We start from the raw sequence: 9,548 nt of genomic DNA on the forward strand, positions 1-9,548 counted from the left end.
TTGTTTTTCTCATTATCTCTCCTGGACTTGCCGCTAAAAGTGGGGGCTGGGTCCAGGAGGCGGGCATCTCCACTAGCTGGAGTGGCCTGGGGCATTGTAACACGAAGCTTGAGCCTTTGAAGCTCACTGCTAGGTGTTACAGTTCCTGCAGGGGGAGGTGTGAAGCACCTCCACCCAGAGCAGGCTTTGTTTCTGTCCTCAGAGAGCACAAAGGCTCTCACCGCATGAGGTCAGACACTCGTCTCTCAGCAGCAGGCTGGCACAGACCAGTCAGTCCTGCACTGAACAATTGGGTAAAATACAGGGGGTATCTCTAAGATGCCCTCTGTGTGCATTTTTTAATAAATCCAACAATGGCATTAGTGTGGGTTTATTATTCTGAGAAGTTTGATACTAAACTTCCCAGTATTCAGTGTAGCCATTATGGAGCTGTGGAGTTCGTTTTTGACAGACTCCCAGCCCATATACTCTTATGGCTACCCTGCACTTACAATGTCTAAGGTTTTGCTTAGACACTGTAGGGGCATAGTGCTCATGCACATATGCCCTCACCTGTGGTATAGTACACCCTGCCTTAGGGCTGTAAGGCCTACTAGAGGGGTGACTTACCTATGCCACAGGCAGTGGGAGGTTGGCATGGCACCCTGAGGGGAGTGCCATGTCGACTTAGTCATTTTCTCCCCATCAGCACACACAAGCTGGCAAGCAGTGTGTCTGTGCTGAGTGAGGGGTCCCTAGGGTGGCATAAGACATGCTGCAGCCCTTAGAGACCTTCCCTGGCATCAGGGCCCTTGGTACCAGAGGTACCAGTTACAAGGGACTTATCTGGGTGCCAGGGTGTGCCAATTGTGGAATCAATGGTACATTTTAGGTGAAAGAACACTGGTGCTGGGGCCTGATTAGCAGGGTCCCAGCACACTTCTCAGTCAAGTCAGCATCAGTATCAGGCAAAAAGTGGGGGGTAACTGCAACAGGGAGCCATTTCTTTACACAAGCCCCCCCCAGCCCACAGGCCAGGAGACTCAGCCAAAGCTGGGAGAGTCTTCCTAGTCTGTCAGGCGAGGAAGAGTAGAGGAAATAGGCTGGTTTGTTGCAGGGCCTACTGTGCCTTACATCCTCCTGTTCAGGTCATTCCCTCTGGGGAACTGACCCACTTCCACAGTGATAGGACCTAGTCTGAACTGCCTCTTGTCTGTGCTTTTTATGTCTTCACCCATTCTCTCTATTTTGGGGTTAGAGGTATCCATCTCTGCTAATCTTATCTTAGCCAGGGTCACCCCTAGCTTACCCAAAGAGGTTACCCAGAGCTGGAGTAACCCCACCATGACCAACAGGGTCAGGGGGCCTAACTTGTTATTTGGCATGGGGTCAGACCACCATGCCAAGGATAGTGCAGCCATAAAGGCTAACACCCAGCAGAGGCCACTGACAGCTGTCAGTGCCCAGAACCACACCTTTAGCTCTTCACCTACAAGGGAAGGGGCTAAGTTACAGGCTTCTTTGGGTTCAGGGTGCCTGTCTGCTGTATTAGAGTGGGGGGTTACCACATCTTGTAGTAAGCACCCTTCTTCCACTCTTTCTTCTGTTAGCTGAGGAGCCACCCACTCAGGCTTAACAGTTGCCTGACTAGCCAGGACTTCTTGTGGGTCAGGTTGGACTTTATCAGAGCCACTTTTGGAGTTCTCCTCTACTGGAGCAGAATCTCCTTGGCTTGCTGGAACCTTGGCTAAAGGTTGTCCACCTTTCCTACTCTGTTTCCTTTTCTTTTTCTTCTGGGGCCTACTTGCATTTACTGCAGAGGCAGGCACTCCAGAATCCTTGGGAGAGGACTGGCCCTGGACCAGTTCTTCTCTTAGGCTCTGACTAACCTCTGGGTAGTCATTTCCAAGGAGACAATCAAGGGGGAGGTCTGTACTGACTACCACCCTTCTCCAGCTAAAAGTTCCACCCACTTCTATGGGCACAAAAGCCACAGGCCTATTAGTGACCCTGTCTGGGCTAACTCTTACTCTGGCCATCTCACCTGGGATGTACTGGTTGGAGAACACCAGCCTGTCATGCACAATAGTGTGACTGGCACAAGTGTCTCTCAGGGCAGTGGCTGGGATTCCATTCACCTGTAGGTGGTGGAAGTGTCTACTTCCCTCTGGAATCTCCAACTCACCTGTTGGGCCCTTTTTCCAGTTGAAGGCTATGAAGACCTCCTCATCTGAGGAGTCATCCCCAATGGCTACACTGGTCACCCCTGGGATTTTGCTAGGGGGTTTGTTTTTGGGACAAGAAGTGTCCTTGGTGTGGTGCCCTGTCTGTTTACAGTTATGGCACCATGCCTTAGTGGCATCCCAGCTCTTACCCTGGTACCCACCTTTGTTTTGGGTTGTGTCTCTGGGCCCACCCACCTGGTCTGGTTTTTGGGGGCCTACAGGGGACTCTTTTTCTTTGTTTCTAGTGTCACCCACTTTCTCCTGGGGAGGCTTTGTAACCCCTTTCTTTTGGTCACCCCCAGTGGAAGTTTTGGTTACCCTAGTCTTGACCCAGTGGTCTGCCTTCTTTCCCAATTCTTGGGGAGAAATTGGACCTAGGTCTACCAGATACTGATGCAACTTTTCATTGAAGCAGTTACTTAAAATGTGTTCTTTCATAAACAAATTATAAAGCCCAACATAGTCATACACTTCATTTCCAGTTACCCAACCATCCAGTGTTTTCACTGAGTAGTCAACATAATCAACCCAGGTCTGGCTCGAGGATTTTTGAGCCCCCCTGAATCTAATTCTATACTCCTCAGTGGAGAATCCAAAGCCCTCAATCAGGGTACCCTTCATGAGGTCATAAGATTCTGCATCTTTTTTAGAGAGTGTGAGGAGTCTATCCCTACACTTTCCTGTGAACATTTCCCAAAGGAGAGCACCCCAGTGAGATTTGTTCACTTTTCTGGTTACACAAGGCCTCTCAAAAGCTGTGAACCATTTGGTGATCTCATCACCATCTTCATATTTAGTTACAATCCCTTTGGGGATTTTCAACATGTCAGGAGAATCTCTGACCCTATTTATGTTGCTGCCACCATTGATGGGTCCTAGGCCCATCTCTTGTCTTTCCCTTTCTATGGCTAGGATCTGTCTTTCCAAAGCCAATCTTTTGGCCATCCTGGCTAACTGGATGTGCTCTTCACTGGAGTTACCTTCAGTGATTTCAGAGAGGCTGGACCCTCCTGTGAGGGAGCCAGCATTTCTGACTACTATTTTTGGAGTCAGGGTTTGAGAGACCCTGTTCTCCCTAAATAGGACTGGTAGGGGGGAATTTTCCTCCAAGTCACTATCTTCATCCTCTGTGTTGCCATCCTCAGAGGGGTTGGCCTTTGCAAACTCTGCCAACAGCTCCTGGAGCTGTAGTTTGGAAGGTCTGGGGCCCATTGTTATTTTCTTTATTTTACAGAGTGACCTTAGCTCCCTCATCTTAAGATGGAGGTAAGGTGTGGTGTCGAGTTCCACCACAGTCACATCTGTACTAGACATTATGCTTCTAAAAGTTGGAATACTTTTTAAGAATCTAAAAACTAGTTCTAGAATCTAATTCAAACTTTTACCAAACTTTTAAACTCTAAAAGAAATGCTAACAGGGACTAACACAAGGCCCTAGCAGGACTTTAAGAATTTAGAAAACTTTTCAAATTGCAAAAATCAATTTCTAATGACAATTTTGGAATTTGTCGTGTGATCAGGTATTGGCTGAGTAGTCCAGCAAATGCAAAGTCTTGTACCCCACCGCTGATCCACCAATGTAGGAAGTTGGCTCTGTATGTGCTATTTCAAAGTAAGGAATAGCATGCACAGAGTCCAAGGGTTCCCCTTAGAGGTAAAATAGTGGTAAAAATAGATAATACTAATGCTCTATTTTGTGGTAGTGTGGTCGAGCAGTAGGCTTATCCAAGGAGTAGTGTTAAGCATTTGTTGTACATACACATAGACAATAAATGAGGTACACACACTCAGAGACAAATCCAGCCAATAGGTTTTGTTATAGAAAAATATCTTTTCTTAGTTTATTTTAAGAACCACAGGTTCAAATTTAACATGTAATATCTTGTTTGAAAGGTATTGCAGGTAAGTACATTAGGAACTTTGAATCATTTCAATTGCATGTATACTTTTCAAGTTATTCACAAATAGCTATTTCAAAAGTGGACACAGTGCAATTTTCACAGTTCCTGGGGGAGGTAAGTTTTTGTTAGTTTTACCAGGTAAGTAAGACACTTACAGGGTTCAGTTCTTGGTCCAAGGTAGCCCACCGTTGGGGGTTCAGAGCAACCCCAAAGTTACCACACCAGCTGCTCAGGGCCGGTCAGGTGCAGAGTTCAAAGTGGTGCCCAAAACGCATAGGCTAGAATGGAGAGAAGGGGGTGCCCCGGTTCCGGTCTGCTTGCAGGTAAGTACCCGCGTCTTCGGAGGGCAGACCAGGGGGGTTTTGTAGGGCACTGGGGGGGACACAAGCCCACACAGAAATTTCACCCTCAGCGGCGCGGGGGCGGCCGGGTGCAGTGTTAGAACAAGCGTCGGGTTCGCAATGCAAGTCAATGAGAGATCAAGGGATCTCTTCAGCGCTGCAGGCAGGCAAGGGGGGGCTTCCTCGGGGAAACCTCCACTTGGGCAAGGGAGAGGGACTCCTGGGGGTCACTTCTGCAGTGAAAGTCCGGTCCTTCAGGTCCTGGGGGCTGCGGGTGCAGGGTCTTTTCCAGGCGTCGGGACTTAGGTTTCAGAGAGTCGCAGTCAGGGGAAGCCTCGGGATTCCCTCTGCAGGCGGCGCTGTGGGGGGACAGGGGGGACAGGTTTTGGTACTCACAGTCGTAGAGTAGTCCGGGGGTCCTCCCTGAGGTGTTGGTTCTCCACCAGCCGAGTCGGGGTCGCCGGGTGCAGTGTTGCAAGTCTCACGCTTCTTGCGGGGAGTTGCAGGGTTCTTTAAAGCTGCTTCTTGAAACAAAGTTGCAGTCTTTTTGGAGCAGGTCCGCTGTCCTCGGGAGTTTCTTGTCGTCGTCGAAGCAGGGCAGTCCTCAGAGGATTCAGAGGTCGCTGGTCCCTTTGGAAGGCGTCGCTGGAGCAGAGTTCTTTGGAAGGCAGGAGACAGGCCGGTGAGTTTCTGGAGCCAAGGCAGTTGTTGTCTTCTGGTCTTCCTCTGCAGGGGTTTTCAGCTAGGCAGTCCTTCTTCTTGTAGTTGCAGGAATCTAATCTTCTAGGGTTCAGGGTAGCCCTTAAATACTAAATTTAAGGGCGTGTTTAGGTCTGGGGGGTTAGTAGCCAATGGCTACTAGCCCTGAGGGTGGGTACACCCTCTTTGTGCCTCCTCCCAAGGGGAGGGGGTCACATTCCTATCCCTATTGGGGGAATCCTCCTTCTACAAGATGGAGGATTTCTAAAAGTCAGAGTCACCTCAGCTCAGGACACCTTAGGGGCTGTCCTGACTGGCCAGTGACTCCTCCTTGTTTTTCTCATTATCTCTCCTGGACTTGCCGCCAAAAGTGGGGGCTGGGTCCAGGAGGCGGGCATCTCCACTAGCTGGAGTGCCCTGGGGCATTGTAACACGAAGCTTGAGCCTTTGAAGCTCACTGCTAGGTGTTACAGTTCCTGCAGGGGGGAGGTGTGAAGCACCTCCACCCAGAGCAGGCTTTGTTTCTGTCCTCAGAGAGCACAAAGGCTCTCACCGCATGAGGTCAGACACTCGTCTCTCAGCAGCAGGCTGGCACAGACCAGTCAGTCCTGCACTGAACAATTGGGTAAAATACAGGGGGTATCTCTAAGATGCCCTCTGTGTGCATTTTTTAATAAATCCAACAATGGCATTAGTGTGGGTTTATTATTCTGAGAAGTTTGATACTAAACTTCCCAGTATTCAGTGTAGCCATTATGGAGCTGTGGAGTTCGTTTTTGACAGACTCCCAGCCCATATACTCTTATGGCTACCCTGCACTTACAATGTCTAAGGTTTTGCTTAGACACTGTAGGGGCATAGTGCTCATGCACATATGCCCTCACCTGTGGTATAGTGTACCCTGCCTTAGGGCTGTAAGGCCTACTAGAGGGGTGACTTACCTATGCCACAGGCAGTGGGAGGTTGGCATGGCACCCTGAGGGGAGTGCCATGTCGACTTAGTCATTTTCTCCCCATCAGCACACACAAGCTGGCAAGCAGTGTGTCTGTGCTGAGTGAGGGGTCCCTAGGGTGGCATAAGACATGCTGCAGCCCTTAGAGACCTTCCCTGGCATCAGGGCCCTTGGTACCAGAGGTACCAGTTACAAGGGACTTATCTGGGTGCCAGGGTGTGCCAATTGTGGAATCAATGGTACATTTTAGGTGAAAGAACACTGGTGCTGGGGCCTGATTAGCAGGGTCCCAGCACACTTCTCAGTCAAGTCAGCATCAGTATCAGGCAAAAAGTGGGGGGTAACTGCAACAGGGAGCCATTTCTTTACAGGAGTGGTAAGGGAAAAGCAAATTAAAAGCATCCAAAGTACTTGCTTGACACTGTAATAGATATAAATTATGAATCCACAGTTATGTTTGCTGATGCAAACGACTGAAAAAATACCTTTGACAAAAATGTTTCTGAAAGTAAGACCTGCAACCGTTTCATTTACACCGTAAAAAAATAAGCATGCAGAAGACAATTTCGAAAAAAAGACTTTCTAAGAATTGTTTTCTGTGAAATGGTAAATGCCGTTCATCATGAATATTTCCATTAAACTGTTTAGATGAAATAGTTTCTCAGTAATAGTATTCCATTCAATTTTTTTCTAGGAAATGACATACAACCGCTTTTTGGAACCCCAGTGTCTTCACAGGTTAGGCACAGATCCGCATCCCTGTAAGGGTCCTTCTAGACATGCTCCTAGGGCTAGAATGAACACATTCCTCCAGGACTGCTGCTCACTCCCAGTCCACCACAAGTTTAATGTTGTTTGGCTCAGAGGATGGTGACATTAGATGTGGGTAGTGGGTGCGCTTTTCACTAAGGCAGCTCGGTAAGACCTCCAACCACTTCCACCCGGAATCAAGCATTAAGAATCAGATTTGATGTTGCATTAAGGGAGGCAGTCACATTCCCCTGAAGCTTGTTGAAACTCACAGAGAAGCAGATAATGTGAACTAGCTTTGGTGCTGTTCCGGGATTATCACAACTGAGACACAAACAGGAATATTTGCTAAAACCATCCTGGATTTCACATACTGCTCAAGAATGTGTCTGGACCCCACTCTTTTTCACCACTGTCCTGGCTCAGTGCACCCACCACAGATAACTTATTGCACACAGCTGTTAAGTTTCACATTGCTTATGTGTGACATTCCCATGACTTAAGTGTGCTTATGTGTGACAGGCCCTACCTTATGTGTGACACTGAGTGAAACTTAATTGAAATTAAAACCATGCTGGAAATACCTGTAAACATAAATATCTGAAATCACCTCAAACATGAAGCTCTGAAGTAAGTGCCATATTTTATAAATGTACTTGGAATGAGGCAGCGCTGCTCACTGGAGGCCTACTGCCATTAAATGTAAAGTTATCTGTGTCTGCAGGGAGCTGGGACTTCCAGGCACGGCCCGTCCTTTAGGGTGGAGGGGCCACGCCCCCCCACCTTTTGCCCGTCATGAAGAGTGTCTGTCAGGCTGAGCAAAGGTCAGCCTGACAGACACTCTCCATGTTCAGGTCAGGCAGCCAGGAGCAGACATGCGCGATTTGCGCGGACTCCTGGCTGCCTGAGCTGAACTTTGCTGGGCTGAGGAGGTCACAGCTCCTATGGGCGTGACCTCCTCGGCTCAGCAAAGGTGCCTCAAGGTCCTTCCCTGGGTGACGAGGGAAGCGTCACCCATTGACACTCGCCCTGGGCGCTTCAGGTTTAAGCCCTGAAGCGCCCAGGTCGAGTGTCAATCAGTGACACTTCGTCACAGAGTGGGGTGGGGTGGGGTCAGCAGTCTCACTGACCCCATCCCACTCTGTGACGAAGTTGGGACTGCTGCCTTCCCTCACTGGCTCACCTAAGGTCAGCCAGCGAGGGAAGGCAGCAGTCCCAACCCTCCTGGGACCTCCGAGGTAAAGGTAAGTACGTGTGTGTGTTTTTTAAATGAATGTTTGGTGCGTGCGTGTATGTTTGAATGTTGATGAGTGTTGTGATTGGATGTGCGTGCGTGTGTGAATGAATGAGTGTGAGTGTGCTTCCGTCCGCCCCCCTCCCTCCTAAAATTACCGTCCGCCACTGGGGACTCCCCACCATCAGTCTCATTCATTAGTGTACACTGTCCAGGTTTAACCATGACAGCTGGTATCCTTTTTCTACCTTTTTTCATTTTTCCTGGCTGCAGACAGTAGCAGTTAGATGCTGAGTTTCGGGGGTTTCTCAGGACGCTTTTTGGCGCTGGTTATAGATAAAGGACAACTTCTGAGAGCAGAGCACCTCTCCGAATTGCGTGACAAATGTTCCGGTGTGGGAATGACTGAAGAGAGGTTAAAAGTCTACACACTCTTTGTGCACAAAGTGTAAAGATTCACTCAAACCTGTACAGCAATTACTTGATGAAATACCTATGTGCCCCGTGCACACCACATCCTCAGTGCACTGGGCAAGGGTCCTGCCTCAGAGATGGAGTCTCTGCACAATCCTGGCCTTTATCTCATGTAAACAGCTGCATTACGCAACGACATCACCGGGACGTGATGTACGAGCAGGGACTACTCTGAGCCCCTAGGACAGCGGTCTACAAATTTTTTAATGCTGCGCCCCCCAAGTTGAAAAATAAAAACCATTGGGCCCCCCACTCAGATTTTTTTCACAATTATTTTATAAAGATGGCAATGTTTAAATATGTCTAGACCTATTTAAACATTGCATTTAAGTACTTTTAGCTTTTTTTAAATGCACAAACATGCTTCTGCTTAAATCAGGGCCCTGTTATCTGTACAATGCTTCTTTTGGCCAGAGGCTGCCCCCCCCCCATTCACTTGAGGCCCCCAGTTTGAAGACCTCTGCCCTAAGACATCTGGAGCAGCCCCAGCAAAAAAATATGCTGAAAGTAGCCCCGCCCCTTTCTCTCCTACCACAAGTCCTTTCAAACTTCATTAATTCATTTTGCTGTCACAGCGTCAAATGCTGTTTTAAAAAACGACTCTGGTGGGATTCGAACCCACAGCCTTTGAATGCCTTCACAGCCCGCCTAGAAGTCCAACGCGCTATCCATTGCGCCACAGAGCCACCTGTCATTATATATACCTCTGTTGCTCTGAGTCAGCACTCCACAACAGTTCAAACTTCTGCATATTTAAACTTCGCCAACTTTTGCGTGTTCCAGGGAGGGGCCCACGTGTGCCCAGGGCGTGTGGTAAAGTCACCCCTAAGGTATCCTTGTTAACTTTGTACTTGTTTTAAGTTCAGAGAGTGTGACACTAAGACACACAATGAATTCACGAATCTGACCCGCGTTACACGAGGGTCACGTGACGCATCTTCCACCACCCTCCTCCTGCTAGGGTCACACATACTTTGGGTGGAAATGTGCGT

General features: G+C 48.7%; 1 non-coding gene across 1 annotated transcript; it reads right to left on the minus strand.

The window, feature by feature from the left end:
• Window positions 1-9,153: 9,153 nt before the first annotated feature.
• TRNAR-UCU (transfer RNA arginine (anticodon UCU)) lies at window positions 9,154-9,242 on the minus strand. Its single transcript is given in 2 exon segments — window positions 9,154-9,189; window positions 9,206-9,242. It is a non-coding gene; the product is annotated as a tRNA-Arg (tRNA).
• Window positions 9,243-9,548: the final 306 nt, after the last annotated feature.

This window comes from Pleurodeles waltl, unplaced genomic scaffold (assembly GCF_031143425.1).
Source record: "Pleurodeles waltl isolate 20211129_DDA unplaced genomic scaffold, aPleWal1.hap1.20221129 scaffold_70, whole genome shotgun sequence".
Taxonomy (NCBI): domain Eukaryota; kingdom Metazoa; phylum Chordata; class Amphibia; order Caudata; family Salamandridae; genus Pleurodeles; species Pleurodeles waltl.